This window comes from Aedes aegypti, chromosome 2 (assembly GCF_002204515.2).
Source record: "Aedes aegypti strain LVP_AGWG chromosome 2, AaegL5.0 Primary Assembly, whole genome shotgun sequence".
NCBI classification, from domain to species: Eukaryota; Metazoa; Arthropoda; class Insecta; order Diptera; family Culicidae; genus Aedes; species Aedes aegypti.
The window spans coordinates 106,662,050-106,680,533 of NC_035108.1; the positions used below are offsets into that span (position 1 = coordinate 106,662,050).

General features: G+C 37.3%; 1 protein-coding gene across 4 annotated transcripts in view; it reads right to left on the reverse strand.

Annotated features, from left to right (window-relative positions):
- The window catches only part of LOC5575250 (diacylglycerol kinase 1), a 655,530-nt gene extending 650,616 nt beyond the window's left edge, over nt 1-4,914 (reverse strand). For 2 of the 4 annotated variants that reach the window (XM_021841863.1, XM_021841861.1), the window contains exon 1: nt 4,310-4,914. The gene's annotated coding sequence lies outside the window, so the exon portion shown is untranslated. The other 2 variants (XM_021841864.1, XM_021841862.1) reach the window with 2 other exon arrangements.
- Between the last annotated feature and the right edge of the window lie 13,570 nt (nt 4,915-18,484).

Here is an 18,484-nt window from a genome sequence, read left to right on the forward strand (position 1 = left end):
TCTTGGTTTTCAAGGATCCTAGGATTGCGGTGTGAACTCTAGGATTCCAGTGTAGATCCGGGGATACCAGTATAGGTACTGGATTTCCGATGTGGATCCTGATTTCAGTGTAAAAATTGTGTTACGAGTACCATAATCCGGGGTATCATTGATCAGCGGGGTTACATTGATCGGAATGACTCATCTCGTAAAAAGTTCGTATCATCATTTATTGATGGAACATTTCCAAATAACGAATGGTGCTTCTCTTTCTTATATTCATAAACTAATGTAAGTGAGGATGTTAGCGAAAATTGCGTTTACATTATGCGTAAATTTGTCAACTTTTCGAAACAATGATTTCAATGGGTAAGGATGATACTACCGAAGATTCATGTCTCACATAAGTTCTGCAAATGATATGCGCAATGAAAATGCGGTTCTTACTAAAAATGTCATCGCCGAAAACGATTCCGTTGTCAAAACTTTCATAAGTATGCTTAATTAGGCAACATTAACAAATTACTGTAAAGAATATAGAATTCCCTTAGGAAATTGCCTACCTTTAGGCGTATTCCGTGGTTCGAGGTGTTTTTAAATGACTTGTAAGCGTTTGGCCTTCATATTCGGCTTCGAGAGCCATGATTCAAGTAAGTAACGACATTTTCAATATTACCAAACATTGTTTACACAGGTGATCAATGTTACCCCATATCAGCTAAATCAAAAAATCACTTAAAATATTTTTTAAAACTTGCTCAAATCTTTAAAAAAACAAAATGCAGTATATAGTCACGAGATATGGGTGGCAGTACTTGTTTTAAAAATATAAAATTTGAAACATTTGCATTTTTAAACGAAATATTTAAGAAATATTCAAAAAAATGATCAATGTTACCCCGGATTACGGTAGGCTTTATTTTGCTCATCTTGATCTTAAAGGTGGAGCAAACTCGCACGCTCACAAAAATTATGAGTCGATGTTTATTGTACATCCGTGGCTGAGAGAATGGAGAGGAACGTTGGCTCTAGCCAAATGCACATCTTTCATTTGACAGCTTAGTTCTGCGAAGTTCTGCGAACACACCATCATTGCTTTTGGGATGAACTGAGGTTGGTTGCTCCGTCAACGCAAGAGCATGATTTCGCTTACCTTTTTGCCCTTTTGGACAAAAAGCTGCAAGGAGACAACGAAGAGCTGCCTGGAAGTACTCTTCTCCGAACTGAGAAATGGGAAAAAATGCTCTCCACCGTACTGAGAAAGGGGAAAACAATCTCTTTCTCTTTGGAGCACTTAGGTTGTCAAAACAAACTCTTTACAACTGTGGGAATGATAATAAGCTAACACAAACGTGTAAACTCTTCATTCCGTAGAGTACGGACGCTCAATTTGTGTGTGGGTAAAATCAGTAGAAGCATTAACCTAAGAATGCTAATGTCGCTACTGTTCGTGTTACCAACATCTAGTTTGCCACGTTCTGACAGCTTGAGTACCGATCCTCAAAGTGTCAAACAAATGTTTGAATCATCCACTACAACATGGCATCGAACAAACAATGAAAAGACACAGTTAAAGGTGATAATAAACTAACTCAGTTTTGTGAGAACAGCGCCATTAGCGTTCTCTACTAATATTTCTATTGTAAAATCGTTTCCCTTTTGTGGTTGATCGTTGAAAGGGGGAGAAAGAGACTAAATATAGAGCAAGGAAGAAGCATGGTTACGAGTGAGAATTTTAATTTTCCAGTGTGGATTCTTAGATTCAAGTGTGGGTCCTGAGATTATAGTGTGGATTCGTGGATTCCAATGAAGAGTCTGGTATTCCAGTGTGGATGATGTTATTTCAGCGAGGATTTCAGTATTCCAGTGGGAATGGGTTAATGGAAATCCTAGGATTCATGTTGGAATCCTTGGCTTTCAGTGGCAATACTGTGGGAATCCTTTGAGAATTACGTTGAATGCATTGTAGTCGTTTTATTTCCAACAGGTTACGGCCAGGAACTGTAGGACGCCGAGATGGCTTCAATGAGGAACCACGAGGAAGCACCTGGATAGGACCTGGACGAAGAGGCAGAATTTCGGTGAGTAGGTAGAGCCTGGACGGGAGGTGGCTTGGACGAGGTGCTCAAGAGTTGGTGGCCAGGATGCTGAGAACGAGACTGGCTGATCGGAGAGGACGAGCTCGGAAGAGCTGGAGGAACTCGGAAGTCAAGAGGAGCTTGGAGGACGGTGCGGTTGACCAAGAGGATGGTGATTCGGCAAATCAAAGGTGTTTCGTTTAGTGGATGAGCTAAAGCTAAAACAAGATTTATTAATTCCATTTCTGTGCAATTCCAAACTCACTTCCTTACAATTTCTCTGTGCGACCTTCTATTCTATTCCCTAATCTTTCGACAAACATCGAATGGCTTCAGCTTTGCTGGATCTTGTAGTGTCTGCCGATGTAATAGATGTGTCACAAATGACATAATTGTTTTAAGGATTTTTATAAACATTAGTACGTACTTAAATTCGTTTATGATAGATAATATGATTTCAATACAACTTAACTAAACTTCTTTTCCCTATGATATTTACTTCACTGTCGACTTTGAGTGACTTTAAGCCGTTTCTTTAACTTGTTCTTCCTCTTATTACAGAAAGGTTTGACAGGAGCTTTGTTCCTATTAAGTCGCGAAATTGCTTCGCAACAACCATCCATACAAAAATATAATTTTCCCATACTAATTCTGTTACGTGGGTGAGAGAGGGGGTCTAAAAATGGCAAATTTCACCTTACGTAAAATTTAAATGATCCTTAACATACTTGTTGCCGCTGGGAGCACTGCTTATATCCTACTATTGACAGCAATCGACACTATTCAAAGATTGACATGAGATGAAGAGAGAGTTGAAACAATAGAAACCATATTTCTGTAGATGATACAATACTTATATCTAATGTGAATTAGTTCCTACTATTCAACCTATTCAATTTGTTATTCTACCTAAAACTAAAGGATAAATAGTGAGTCACAATATTAAATAGCTACTTAATCGTAAATTTATATAAACTCATTACTTACAGTGTCTAAAATCTGTTAAAATCATGCAACACAAAATTTTAATTGTGAACTAAACTTGATTGTTGCGACGGAAGGTACGAAAGACGCTGAACTTGTAAGGATGCTCCGAAAGTGTAAGAAGCACAAAGAGTCAATGAATTGGTCATAAATTAATAAAATCTGCTTTCAGTTTAAAGCTTCGCTAAACAGCAAAATACCTGTTGAATCTGTTGCTCAGAACCCGGTGTCCGAATCCTGCTTACCTCATTCCTCCGCTAACAATACTATTACCGCAATATCTTGTCACATTTTAATGCGTAATATCGCTTTCAAAAATGTGCAAAAAAAAGTCTTTTTATTTTTTTTTATTTCGCGAGAGAATCAGGTGATTACTATGAATGTGAAATATTTCGGGCGTTAATGGGTTAAGATCTAAGTTAAGTTTAGATCACTCAGCCTCTGAACAGAGACCTACTACCAGCCTTGACATTGCTGCGCAAGTAAGAATATTGTAATTTATGGCAGATATGCTTTTTTGCTTATTTAATTATCCTATTTGCAGAGAACGCATAAAATAATGCCCAAGCAGGAGATATTAGTTATCCCGAAGATTCAGTTATCTTGCTTTTTCCAACCAACTGGAAAGAAATATCCAACGAACAACATAAACACAGCCCAGTCCGTACTCGACGCAATCTTTCCCATCCTTCTTGTTTCTGTTGCGAACGTGAACGTAAACGTATTCCGACAGACTCAACCAGGCGACACAATTTCAGTGCCGTAGAATGGGGTAGCTTTGATAGCTTTTTGTGAGAAAATCCGATTATTTCCGCATAATGTTTGAAAAATGTTTGTTATATATTTTTGCAACAAAAATTTCAAAATTCAGATGTATAAAGTTATGAAATAAACGAGTTGTACGAATTTTGACATCATTTTTTAGAATGAGGAGACTCATCATTGGTGTACATTTATTCTTAAACTTGGTTTGTTATATGGTGATTAATTTTGCCCCGGTGTGTCTTTTTCAATTGCTTATATTAAATATAATTTTATAAAATATTAAAAGTTATTTCATTAAAAAAATCGACTACATAAACTGATAGAAAATTCTTAATGGATTGACAGGAATTTTTCCGTTTAGTATGCTGTGAATCCCACACTGTCAATGGTATTCGCATTATCAAACATACCCCGTTTGACGGTACCTCCGCTTCAAGATCCAGTCCCCGAATCGTCTCACTATTACGAAATGGATAAAAACCGGATCGAAGTCCCGCACTCACCACTAGACACAATGCGATGGACAGGCTCACTGATGACTGCCTCCTCGCGCCAACGTTGTTCCTCGTTGCTTCACAAAAGCCGTGACGAACCTCCCCCCAATGGCCAAAAGAGGGATCTCAATCAATCGAAGCAAGAAAGGTGTGCGCGTGGCGGGGATGGCCAACTCATGCGGTGATGAACATCAACGATTCAGTTATTATCCTTCTTCGACGGGACGCTTGCACTATTCCAACAATATTCCACCGAGCGCGAAACCGTGCGCTTCGTTATCCCCAGTGCTTCACAGCAACGGTCCGTTAGTCAACTTGCCTATGATGGTGTTGACACAACCGGAAGTACCGATTCTTCGCACCACCAAAACCCCACTCCCCTTTTTCCGCTTCTGGTTCTCCCTCACTCCACACACTAGTCACGGTTCCAACCTTGATTTTCACTTTTTCACTTTCACTCACACTCCTCACTATTTGGTCGGTCCAACACCTTAGTGCGGTTTCTGGAGCTTTTCCCAAAGGTTTTTCCAACTCCGATCGCGGCGAGAATCCGAACCGAACTGAATCGAAAGCTGGAAATCACCGTCATATGGCGTGGAGGATTTTTCTTCTCCGAATTGTGATGGAACTCACGAGAATATGAGTTTGGGAGAATGGAGCATTTTGGAAGCACGTGAGCTCGGAGAGCAGGACGTTGTTTACATGGATTGTAAACAACGCCGGCTTGGCTTATCACGACGACACGATATCTTTTGCCGAGTTGGAACCCACCACACTGATAACACTGCGGAACACATTTTTGTCTCAAGCATCAAAATACCGTTATTTACTTAATTAAGGGTGGCTGAATCCATTGCCGTTTTCAAAAATATCACAGCACGTCTAGTTTTTGAGATATTGACAGTTGAAAATGCAAAATTTGACTATTTCAGCCAACTTGCATGCAAGTTTGCCAGCTTGTAAGGAAATTTATTCGCTTAATTTGCCACAGAATTCAAACTTTATGCGTATAACAATACTTATCAGCAAAGTTCATGATACTATCGATGCTCAAAAGTTGTTTTTTGGTGTTTTAGAAAAGTATTGCATTTTGACATATAAGAGAAACAAAGAGTTTTGTATGGAGACTGCAAGCATGTTGAAAACATCGATTTAGACTAAGTTTTATCGTGCAATTCCAATCAAATTATATCTGAAATGAAAGTTGAAGTCCTATTTTGCATGTTTACTGTATTGGATCACAAAAAAGTTTGAGTAATCATACTTTAAATTTCATGTAAACATCACTTAAACCAGTGTTTTATACTACTTTGGCGATCTGTAGCTAAAAATTGTGACGTGCTGGGACATTTCTGAGAACGGCATCAGATTCAGTGTCCCCAAATCTACTAGAGACACATAATTTGGTTCTTGAGACACGCAAAAATGTCATTTTTGTTACGCTGTGTAATGGAGCATGGTGCGCGCGCTCCACTTTTATTGTTATGGTGGTTCTGTGTCTGGTAGGTTTACCCATTAGGGGAGGCAAAATTGTTGATTTCGTGCTGTAAAGAAACATATTGAATAAAATTTTTAGCTTTTAAGTTTTTTAGTGCCCGATCACGGGTTTCACGGCAAATTATTTGTAGGGACGACATAATCTACTTAATTCTTCTACTCACCGCAATTCACATTCTTTATTCCCTGCAAGAGGTTGTCCGGATTTGCAATGTCCTCACTCTCTGACAGTATTTTGCTTCGTATATCCTTGAATCAAAGGCAGTCGAATATAATGTGCTCTGATGTCAACCGAAGTGCGAGGAGATGGAACAGCTGGTCTGAAGAAACGCGGAAGTTCTATCAGGAAGCATCATAACGGAGCGGTTCCACAAAAAATGACGACTTTTTTCCCAAATGTCATTTTTATATTTTTTGATTTGGATGAAATTTTACACAGGCTTTCTTTATGCCCAACAATGCCTTTTTGCATCATCGGTTCGCCATTTTGACTCTAGCCTTACTTTTGAGAAGGGCCTAAAAAAAATCCTTAATAATTTTCAAAAAATTATAACTTAGAAACGGTTTGTCCGATCAGTTTGGTGTCTTCCGCAAAGTTTTAGGTTATTGTTGGGACTATCTGGAAAAAATATAAACTGTGAAAAAAAAAAATGTTGTAGTTTTTTATATTTCGAAAATAAAGCTTAATAATCAATTTTATCACGTTCCGATTTTGTCAAGCTCCGATGTTGTCACGTTCCGATTTCGTCAACAAATTATTCCGTTTATATCAACACAAAAAACTGATTTATTTTTCATTTTTTCCAAAATATTAGAATATAAACTAAATACTTATTTTGAAGCAATTTAAATGCGATTCAATAGACTCAGAGTGGAATTTTCGACATTATGTTAATGTTGAGCACTTACGAGGTTTCAAGTCATATACGATTCAATAAGGTTTGACATCTTCCTATCCACTAATCAATTGGATTTTTCAAACTGAGCATGGCCTGTTGGACAAGATTGATCAACAAAACAAATTATTTGATTGATTACTTCAAACAATCAAGAGTTGCTCTGGCCACGTCCTAGCAACAACTGGAATTTGTGATTATTTGAATATATACTTAAAAGAGTTGCAGAGACCTCCCGTTTTTCTCATATAACATGGCATCAAAGAATTTTCTATGTAAATTTGATTGACATATGGACTGTCCATTAATTACGTAAGACCATTTTGGCGGTTTTTCGATCCCCCTCCTATTATGGTATGATTACTTGTATGAAAATAAAAAAATAATTTGTATGACAGGTAAGATATCTCAAACAACCCTCCCCCGAAACCCCTTACGTGATTAATGGACAATTCCATTTATGTTAAGTTCTTTTTATAAGGCATGCACTTGGGAATGGACTCAAGAATGTTTGGGCAATGGTAAGATAGATCGAGTTTATTATATTTTTGATACGACCCCGTCATATTTTGGACATTACAGTATGGCCCAAAAAACATTGTTTGAACGTGAATTTAGCACTCACAAGCGTTATTTTCATTGTTTTTGTGAATGGGCTTGATTACTGTTGTATATTCTGACATATCTTCGCTATCTAAGACAACTTTTGTCATATTTTAAGTGTCCTAAATAATGTAATAAAGCAAAGAAGTTTGAAGGCTTTGTCCACTCAAAGTTAGAAACAGCGTCTGAATGCCGTATACTCTGGTGATAAACTTTCCACATTCAAAAATCGCACTGTATCGTTGAAAATTTTAGTTTGTTTGGTATCAGATGATGGAAGAGTTCAAAGAGAACGTGTTTTCCATGCCTGGATCATAGATTTGAGGGCATTTACCAATGAAAATATATACCGAGGTGTGGAAAAGACAGTTAGTGTGGGTGACATCCGTGTACGGTGCAAAATGTTTCACAATTACAAGCGAGTTAGCTCCCATAAGAAGCTGTGTAAATTAGTGACGTAGTTATTTGTGTTAACGCTTTTTCTCCTTACTAATACATAGCCATTGCTTCTTCTTCCACACCTTGGTATATATTCTCATTGGGCATTTACGTCTCATGGGTTTTCTTTTTTTTTTTTTATTTATTTATTAAACATATTACATATTACATACTAAACCGTTAGTTAACAAATATTTAAATATTCACCAAATATTTTTTTTACTTTTTCTTTCTGATTCCATCTGAATTCTCTTATGCTTTTTTTAAATACAAACAGGCTTATTTTTGGATGTTTCTGTACACAGAATGCAATATAATGTACTGCTAACCCAGACACAGTTTTCTGACGAGGACACTCTAAATCAAAATCCCAACTTAAGATGTCTTCAAAATCATTGAATTGTACTTTCAATGTGTTATGTATAATTCTACACACCCAGTCCCTCACTTCCTTCGAAGAGCTGCACATTTTAATACGATGCTCATTACTATCAATTTCGTTGCATCCACATCGTTCACAGAAGGCATTTTCAACCCCACCGATACCGTATTGGACCTTTTTCAGTTTATTAACAACCAGGTCGTTGAATAATTGAAACAATGCTGATTTATCTTCAGCAAGAAGATAAGAATAACTTAAGATTTTCCATCTAGAAGCCCAAATTATTTGCGGATATAATGATTCTACAAGAGGTGTGAAACCTTGTGAACTGAGAAACGATCGATAAAGCAGTTTCACAGAATCGAGACCATTGTCCAATTGGGGTATTAGTGTTATCCATTCCTTTCCATTCCGTATTAATTTAGACATGTGCTTAAAATTTAGAAGATATTTTTCTCCAACTTCACAGTTCTCGTCATTGTTTTTAATGATATTCCAAACAAAAAGGGCTTTACATTTTTCCGTTGGGTCTATCAAGCCAAGACCACCACTATCAGTATCGCGATAAAGCTGTCGCCTATCAACTCCAAAAATACAATTTTTCCATATGAAGTTTCCCACTATTGTTTTAATTTTAGCCAAATGGAGATTTTTCGCAGGAAAAATCTGGGCCAAATACCACAACTTCGATAAAACAAATACGTTGACATACCAAACTTTTTCCAATAAGCACATGTTGCGGAATGACACTTGCCAAATACGATGCCTCATTTCAACTAATAATTTTTCAAAATTCGATTCAACAGTATCGTTCCAGGAGGATTTGAAAGTAACTCCTAGTAACCTCAAATTTTCAGTTTCTGGGACCTGGAATGGGCCACCACGACAGTTATTGATCCTTAAAAATTTTGATTTTTTCAGATTTAAGCTAATCTTCGAAAACTTTGAAAAAATAGCTATGATATTCAGCACGTTATCAAGCTCTTCCGAGTTTCGAAGAAAGATGTTCACGTCATCCGCAAATGCGATCACTCTCAGGAATTTGTCATACACAAGTACCCCGAGCACGCTTTGATCAATCATCCGAATAAGAGGTTCCACATATAAAACAAATAACAACATGCTCAGAGGGCAGCCTTGTCTGACAGACGACCTTATTTGAATTTCCTGCGTCAGGAATCCGTTGAACAAAATCTTGGATGTTGCCTTTCCGTATAAACGCTGAATACATTGAATCAATTGGTCTGGAAAACCAAACTTTCCTAGCACTTTCCATAAAAAAGCGTGGTCAACCTTATCGAAGGCTTTTTCCAAGTCGAGACTAAGGAGTAGACCTTTGAACCGTTTGCTTTCTGTAGCTTTAGTCATTATCCTACGCACATCTTTCAAGTTTTCAATACAGGATCGCCCTGGTATGCATGCACTTTGTCCGGGTCCTACGAGTTTCTCAACACTTATCTGCATTCTATTACAAATCATTTTGGTGAAGAGCTTGTAATCAGTATTTAATAAGCTGATGGGGCGATGGTTGTCCAAATTTGTCAGATCTCCTTTTTTTGGAATCAAAGTAATAATTCCATCAGAAAAATCTTTGTCAATCTGTCCACTCAAGTACGCGTTGTACAATCGCAAAAGTTCGGTTTTCAAAATTTCAAAGTTAGAAAGGTAAAACTCGTAGGTCAAACCATCAGGACCCGGGGATTTTTTCTTATTGCAAGCTTTTAGAGTCCTCAACAATTCATCCTCAGAAATTTCTTACACCAAATCATCAACCTCTTCCGCAGGAAGAGTGTTAACGATTGAATTCAACGGATTTTCATATCTATTTAAGTCTGAGTCATCTATTGTACCTTTATACAACATTGAAAAGTGGTCATGTACCAAAGAACCTATCTTTGAGTTGTCTGTTTCAAGAGTATTTCCATTTTTTAGCCTTAACCCAAACACATTTGATCTGTGGACTCCTTTAGAAAGATGATAAATTGTTACTTTTTCGTCCTCCGTTATTGCACTTGTAGAAATTTTGACACTTAAATTCTGTAGTCTGCTCTGCTCAAGATCCATTAGTTTGGATTTGGTAAAAGCAATTTCGTTGGTAACATCTTCTCCTGCGGTTTGTCTGTTGAAATACTCAAAAAGCTTGCTGGAAAGAACTGCTTTCGATGATCGGTTGGATTGGTTCAAATGCCAACTCTCCGATTTATAAAAACTTCTTGCTTTTGGTTTAAAGCAATAATGCCACCAAGCGCTAATATCTGACGTATAGGATGACCTTTGCTTTAGTTTTTCATACTCAGCACGGAACCGGTTTCTGGTTTCAACACAATGTAAAAAACTAGGATTATCTTTCCAATAGTAACGGCCACGTGATGATATCTGTTCTTTTGTAACTTTTAACGTTAAAATCACGCAATGATGATCAGAAAACACAAGTGGCAAAGTTTTGCAGTTGCAAACATTGCAAACAAACTCCTTCGGTATATAAAAACGATCTAAACGTGAAGCTGATTGATTTCTATGAAAGGTGAAACGGTCTAATTTGAGCGATTTGGCTACATCTTTAAAAGAAAAAAGTTCAACTAAATTCTTCAACCCATTAGAAAAGTTCTTTGTCGACCCCAAAGAATCTTTAGGATCCAAAATACAATTGAAATCCCCTCCAAGCATCGTGAAAACAGTTCCTGGTTTGTTAAGGTGAACGCTTAAACCTTCTGTGAACAGTTCATCCCTCTCTCGCTTCTTATCACTTCCTGACTGCGCGTAAATATTTATATAGTTCACTTCATTTACAACTACTGATAAAATCCTACCAGATGGATCGAATATAAAATCCGAGTAGCTGAAGCTTTTTCTAATTAGAATTGCCGTCCCTTTCCTATCTACGCTTACGTTCACCAATGCATTGTGTGTTGACACAAAAGCAAAATCATTGTAGCTTACTTCCTGTAAGAACACAATATCAATATTGTGCTCGTAGATGAAATCTTTTAAAAGGCTCCTATTGACTGCTGTGTTAGTACTGTTAAGGTTTATCGTTGCTACTGAACAAATAAAATTCATTTTTAGTATAGGTTAGCCTACTCTCTGTTGTTGGTTTTCTTTTTGGTCGTGACTGACCTTGACCTACGGTTCTGTGCTACTAGCAGTTTGCTATCGTCGGATGGTACGATGATTTACTTCCTCGACACCGCATCAGACTCTGACGATTCAGAGTCCACGCGTTTCAGATCACGTGTACGTTTTTTTGATCCATTTCCTTCCTCTATCGACTCTACCACAGCAGGCTTGCTGGGAGATTCACCGGCCGATGGTTAGGCTGGCACCACGACGCTGTTCACATTAGAGGCACGCAATAGTTCCTCCGGTTTACGGCCATTTTTGGTTAGCACCACCATACCCGGCATGGGATCTGGTTGTGCCAAAAGACCTTTGACGACAACGTTTGCAAAGGATCCAGGTTCCTTACTTCCACAGGCTGCTGCGGCTCTCTGGCCAGAAACTTCCTCCGTAGAAAGCTTCATCCGCTCGTTCACACTCTGACGTTTTGGACAAGCCGCTTTCAGGTGATCCAAAGCTCCGCAAACGAAGCACTTATGCTGCAATCCTTCATAGAAGACCCTTGCTCTGATGCTCTGGATATGGAGTTGCGCCGGAATCTCGGACACCATCTCCATATGTACTCCTCGAATACCATTCCAGATAGGGAAAACCGTCTCCACAGAGTATCGTTCACGGACCATCTGATGGATGGTACCGTACTTCGCCAATACAGTAGCGATCTGTTCGTCCTTCACCTCTGGCGGCAAACCGAAAATGCGGACATAACGGAACGTTCCGTTCGCCAAACTCACCGATACTTGTACCTTATCTCCGTTAGCGTACTTGAAATCCACGTGCTTGCCCAGCTTAATAAGGGCATCCTTCACACGTGCCTCCGTCTGGAAGCGCACAAACAAGCTAAAATCCTCTCGGTACATAGCACTCAGGTCATCACAGCTCCATCCTTGTTCCTTGAAAAACGTGAACACTTCTTCATTGGACGGATTCCGCGTATGCGATCCAAAGCGAAGTTTGATGGTATTTTCTCGTTTCGGTTCCATTGTTCGTTCCTCTAACTAAACACTACTATGATACAAAAAAAAGGAAACAATATCCACAATAGCACTCTTTCACTGTCTCGAAACACGTCTGATTCGGACGAAGACTGAAAGCGAACTGGGTTCGATATGCCTTTATTTTTTTGTTAAAGTTTAATAAAAAAAAATAACACGGAAGTCTATAACAGCTTTTTGAGGAAGAAATTTTTTACTTCGGTTAGGGTCAACTTATATCAACTTATATAGCTTAAAGGTTTTGAGCAAAACAGAGCCGCTTATCATACTTATATGAAGGTTCAGCCACGGCTTTCCAAAATGCGCCGTTTTTTCGAAAATATGTTTGAGTCTCCAATGATCCAGGTATGAACCTATTCTATCATTTGATATGGGCGAATGCTGAATACAAGGTCTGGAAAGAAACTCACCCTATCGTTGATGTTTCAGAAACTTTCTTCACAAAGATTAGCAATCCTCGCTGAAACCAGGCCGCCATCGGCACCCATCGTTAGAATTCCAATTTTATGTCACTGATCGCTAGTTTTCGATAAAACTTAAGGGTGGTCCTTTCTGTTTTCTCAAATTGGTGGACCCCTCGTACGCCAGCTAGCTGAACAGTTTGCGAAAAAGCCCATTTTTTGATAAATCTTGTGTATTTCTTCACGTGATATGTCTCATATTTTGCTTGGAACACATAGCAAACTTAATGGCATCGTATAGAGAAAAGATATAGCTTTCATTTAAACTTGAAAAAAATTTGGCGGCCATCTTCTTTTTTGTTTGAAAAATCGTTTTTTCCAACATTAGCGCAACGCTAGTTTTGAATTCAAAGATCACCATCAGAAAGCTGAGGAAAACTTGCGTAAGATAGGTTACAGAAACTAGGTGAGCAATGGTATTTACCCTATCAGATGAACGATTTTCTATATCATGTAATACGATTTTGACGTATATGGCGAGTGCAATTAATACAAACATCATTTTTTTTACTACAAAGAAACAAGTTTTCAATCGTTGGTGTTTTATTCGAGTCGAGTAAAGAATAAGAATATTATTTTGAGTGATGAAATGTGGCGGCCATCTTGGATTTCGACGCCATCTTGATTCTAAGTAGAAAAATGATTTTTTCACCTTGATAGCACTCAGCATGTCGAATTTAGACGCTACCAATAAAAACAAGGTTACGTATACTCTTCTTCTTATTATTCTTAATTTTCCGGACGTTACGTCCCTACTGGAACCGAGCCTGATACTAAGCATTATTAGTTTTAAATCCAGGTTATTAAACAGGAATTTTGTTTTATAATGCGATTTCTGACAACAGAATAATTCTTCGACATATCTTTGAATTCAGTAATAATGAATAAATAAATTCATTAAATGAAAACCGTTCAAAGACATTCATTGTATTAAACAAACATATTTTTACCTTTGTATTAAACAAACATATATATACCAAAAAGGTTAATTTTCTGAGCCATAAAATATCGTTTTTACTATCGCCCAACATACATGTGAAAAGTAGCGAAATTGAAAGATGAGAAGCAGGTTTTGTTCTAATGTGGACGTACTGCCGAAATGCAGGTGTATCATTTCGAGGTTGGAAAATCTGGTGGCCATCTTGGATTTCGACGCCATCTTGGTTTTTAGCAGTTGAATGATTTTTTACCATCTCAGTGCTCATCATGTTGAATTTTGAGGCCTCCGTTAAAAAAACAGTCAGATTCTATCTTTCTTACACACTTAATTTATTTCGCCGAGGTCGCTAAAATAAATTTCCGAGAACCCAACAGCTGAGATCTCGGCGAAAATCTCGGTAAAAGTTCAAAGTGCCGAACATCACTGCAAAATCCAAAACTCATCCAGCTGTCAAAATTTGCTGAGCAGATCGGCAAATCTCTGCCTGAAATTTTCGGCATATTTTTATCGAAATTCTGTAAATGTTTATTGTTATTTTTATTTATTAGGTATACGAATAAAAAGGTCAAACTTTTTTTATTTGCGTTTTTCAACAACAAAAAAAATATCCTGATTTTAAAGCGACGCAGCAAGTGTTTATGCTAGCTGCAAGGTAATAGCAAAAATCCTCCGAATGCCAAGGAATCATCTTTGCATCGCGTTTCGACTTCAATGAAGCTCGAAATACAATTGTATCTGAAAAGAGAAATGTAATCTAAACGAAAGTCATCACTGCTCCAGTTAACTTTTAGTAAAAACGAAAAATATAAAACAAAATTCGTTTCCAATAACTTACGTGACCAATCAGGCTTTCCTTCTGTCGATTGCACGTGTTTCAGCATTTTGACAGATGCACTTCGCCGAATCTCGGTAAACTCATTCGTTTGCCGAATGCTGTGGCAAAATAAAATACTGAATTTCGGTAAAACATATGAATAACCGATTTTCGGCACTTCACATCTATCAACTTGGATCAAGTGTCAAATTTCAACGAGATCTCAGTAAATATATGATTTACCGGCAGAGTTCGTTAATTTGCTTTACCGAAATCAAATTCGATAATTAAGTGTGTATCTTATCACAGATGTTCAACGGATTGTTAATTTCTATGTTTTAGACCAAATAAATGAAAGAAATAATTCTATTTTTTAACGTCAGGAAAAAAAAAGAACAAGAAGAAGAATAAGTGTAACGGTAGAATTAAAGTCAACATGTTGAGTGCTAACAAGGTTAAAACTCATTCTACTGCTTAAAACCAAGATGGCGTCATAATCCAAGATGGCCGCCAGATTTTATCACTCAAAATAATATTCCAAGTCTTCATCTGTCTCAAATAATACACCAACGATTGAAAACTTATTTCTTTGTTGTAAAAAAAATGATGTTTGCATCGATTGCACTCGCCATATACGTCAAAATAGTAGAACATGATTTAGAAAATCGTTCATATCATAGAGTAAATACCTTTGCTCATCTAGTTTCTGTAGCCTATCTTACGCAATTTTTCCTCAGCTTTCTGATGGTGATCTCAGAATTCAAAACTAGTGGTGCGCTAATGGTGAAAAAACGATTTTCCTAACAAAATTCAAGATGGCGGCCAAAATTCAAAATGGCCACCAAATTTTTTTCAAGTTTAAATGAAACCTATATCTTTTCTCTATACGATGCCACTAAGTTTGCTATGTGTTCCAAGCAAAATATGAGACATATCACGTGAAGAAATACACAAGATTTATCAAAAAATAGGCTTTTTCGTAAACTGTTCAGCTAGCTGGCGTACGAGGGGTCCACCAATTTGAGAAAACAGAAAGGACCACCCTTAAGTTTTATCGAAAACTAGCGATCAGTGACATAAAATTGGAATTCTAACGATGGGTGCCGATGGCGGCCTGGTTTCAGCGAGAATTGCTCAGATATTGAACTCGATGACCGTATGATAAAATTTGAAGGTATGCTTCCAATTCCTCTCTAGTAAGGTGAAAGTAAAAGATAAAAATCATGTCTGAAACGAAAAACTGAGTCGGAAAAATACATTTATGTTTCGTTCACATTTTCTTTACGAAAACTACCATAAAACATGGTAAGACGATTTTCGCATTTTTATGGGCCATTCTGTATTCTCTATTTCTCAAACTCGATAGAATTGTACAGATTATAGCAAACAACCATTTGTTAGATCCTGTTCCAAGGGGTAGGGAAAGAGGTCCAGCAAAACTAAGCAATCAATAGAAAATTTTGGAATCTCCATATAATGAGTTTGCATCGAGGAAGAGGGTAAAGGTCTGAAATGGCTGACAATTTAAGAATGCACGTTCTCGCGTCACGCACGTTGCCACGTTGCTGAGTTCTTGATCTTCCTCCCCATGACTTTTTTCAACACATGAAGACTAAAAGGTAAATGATGAGTCTTATAAAAACGGCCATACGCTTATTCAAAAAACTTTACAAAAGAGTTCCATACCAAAAATTTCTAATTTGGTGATGCTTGTTTTAGAGTTTGTACACTTTTGTGTTTTTGATGAACTTCTTCTATCTTCTATATAAATAAAAAGGAATGGTGTTTGTATGTGACGAAATGGCTTAAAAACGGGCTAATAGATTTACATGATTATTTCACTGTGGTACTGGCCAAGTGTTCCGACGTGTTTGAGTGAAGGAAACGATTTAGAAAATTCTCTGGAATAACTGGAAAAACAACTGAAAACTAATCTGCCGTTTTGTATGGGAGATTGCATGCCATTTTTCAGCAGCCTACTTGATGGAAAATCGAAGTTTGACCGGACCACTAGTTTTTAATTAGTAGTTTACGGAACAAGTTGCAGAATGATGACTTTTACAGCACGAGTCGGCAAGCTTCGTAGGATAATTATGACGAGTGCTGTAAAAATCCATTTCTGCAACGTACAACATTTTTTGCAATTTCGTAGAAGACCACTTGAGGGTGTCAGAAGTTATATCAGAATGCATTCACCTTTATTTCACAATTTCTGAAAAAATGTTGTGTAATGATTCATTACGCAACTCAAAACAGTTGCGTAATGAGAAAGCGTTGCGTTTTGAATCATTACAGCACTGGTTTCAGTTGCGTAATGACTATTCCAGCACTGCATACTTCAGTGCAGGAAAGTAGGCCGTTTCATGACAGATTGGCGTGATGGAAAACAGCGTATTACGATGAGAAATTACAAAAAATATGTTTACTTACTTAAAAACTAGAACTAATTTAATTGCCAGTCGCATCGTGATCTAACATAAAGCTAAAAAGCGATGGTGACGCTGTTCTAGATTAGCGATTAGTGCATTTATCAACGAGATTTTTTGTCCTGGGCTAGTTCATCTCGGGACCAACGGCTTTACTTTCGGAAGTCGTCACCATAATCTTCAAGTCATAAGTGACTATCTCGGGGATGAAACTCGATCAAAGGTCCTCGACGTGAGAGGTGTGTGTTCTAACCACTACACCAGGTCCGTCCCCTGAAGAAGTTGATAGTAATATCTTTAGAAGAAATATCACCAAAATCATTTTACTGATAAGATGTTGGCATTCAAAGCACAGAAAACCGTCAATATTCATTTCAGTTTGCAAAACTTTTGCAATATAACTCCCAGAGTTGCTTAATATCAATCATATCAGCTGATGGCTGATGGTCTAAAACTATCAATATCACTTGCGAATTATCAATATCACTTTGATTTGACAACCAACAGCAATGATGCGACATCGCACTCTAGATCAAAATCACTGCAGAATGAGTGATCACGTGGCCATTATCCATGCTATTAATGTTTTTCAGTGACCAACACATAGTTTCAATCTATCTGCAACACTGTTGAAAATATCTTACTGATAAATTGCCATTTTTTGTGCATAATTCAAAACTAAACTTAACCCATCAGTGATATCCATAGTCTATCGCTATCAATGCACTGGTGATGGAGTAGACAGCATGATGTTGATGTGATATGGAATGATCCGATTTGTATCACAGTCGGCCTGTACAAATCAGCAAATTTAAAGCATTGATAGTGACATCGAGCAACTCTGATAACTCCACATTTAATCGCTAATCGGGAGTGCACAAAAATGCAAAAAATATACCTTGCCTAAAGGATCTCAGCTGTTAACCGCGGAGAAGCTGAGGAGAAGGCCTTTTCTCAGTTGGGATGTAATTCCAGAAGAAAAAGAAGAAAAATAAGAAGAAGAAGAAGAATAAAAAGCAGAAGGATGAGGATGAACAGTAGAAAAATAGTGACTTATTTATTTTGTCTTGGAAAAATAAAAGAAGACAATAATCAGCTTGACCCACTTCCTAGTAGTTATTTTTACAAATATGACGAACCTCATAATGCAAATGACATTTATGTGATTATTGTTTTAATTTTCTATATTACATTGATTGAAATTCTAACCACGAAAACTTACACTATTAATAATTTATTACAAAATCATATTAATTGATAGGAGTTTGCATTCACCTTTCATTACGAACCAATAAGAATGAATACTGCTACTCACAGCTCCTAAACATCAAAACTGTGCGTTTATATGATGAAAATGAGTATCATCCTGACAAAAGTGCAATTTTATTTTCAAATTTGTAAAATATTTCGTCTGAGAAAATTATTCCGTTTTTATCACGGTTCCGTTTTTGTCAACTGAAGATTACTGATCGTGTTAATAAAAACGGAACATACCTGTATTTTTATTTTTTTATAATTTAAAGTAGACAAAAAATGGAGTCTTTTGCACAGTGGGTCAAGATGGAGGAATCATGGACAAAAAAGTTATGATTTTTTAAAAAAGGTGAATTTTTGA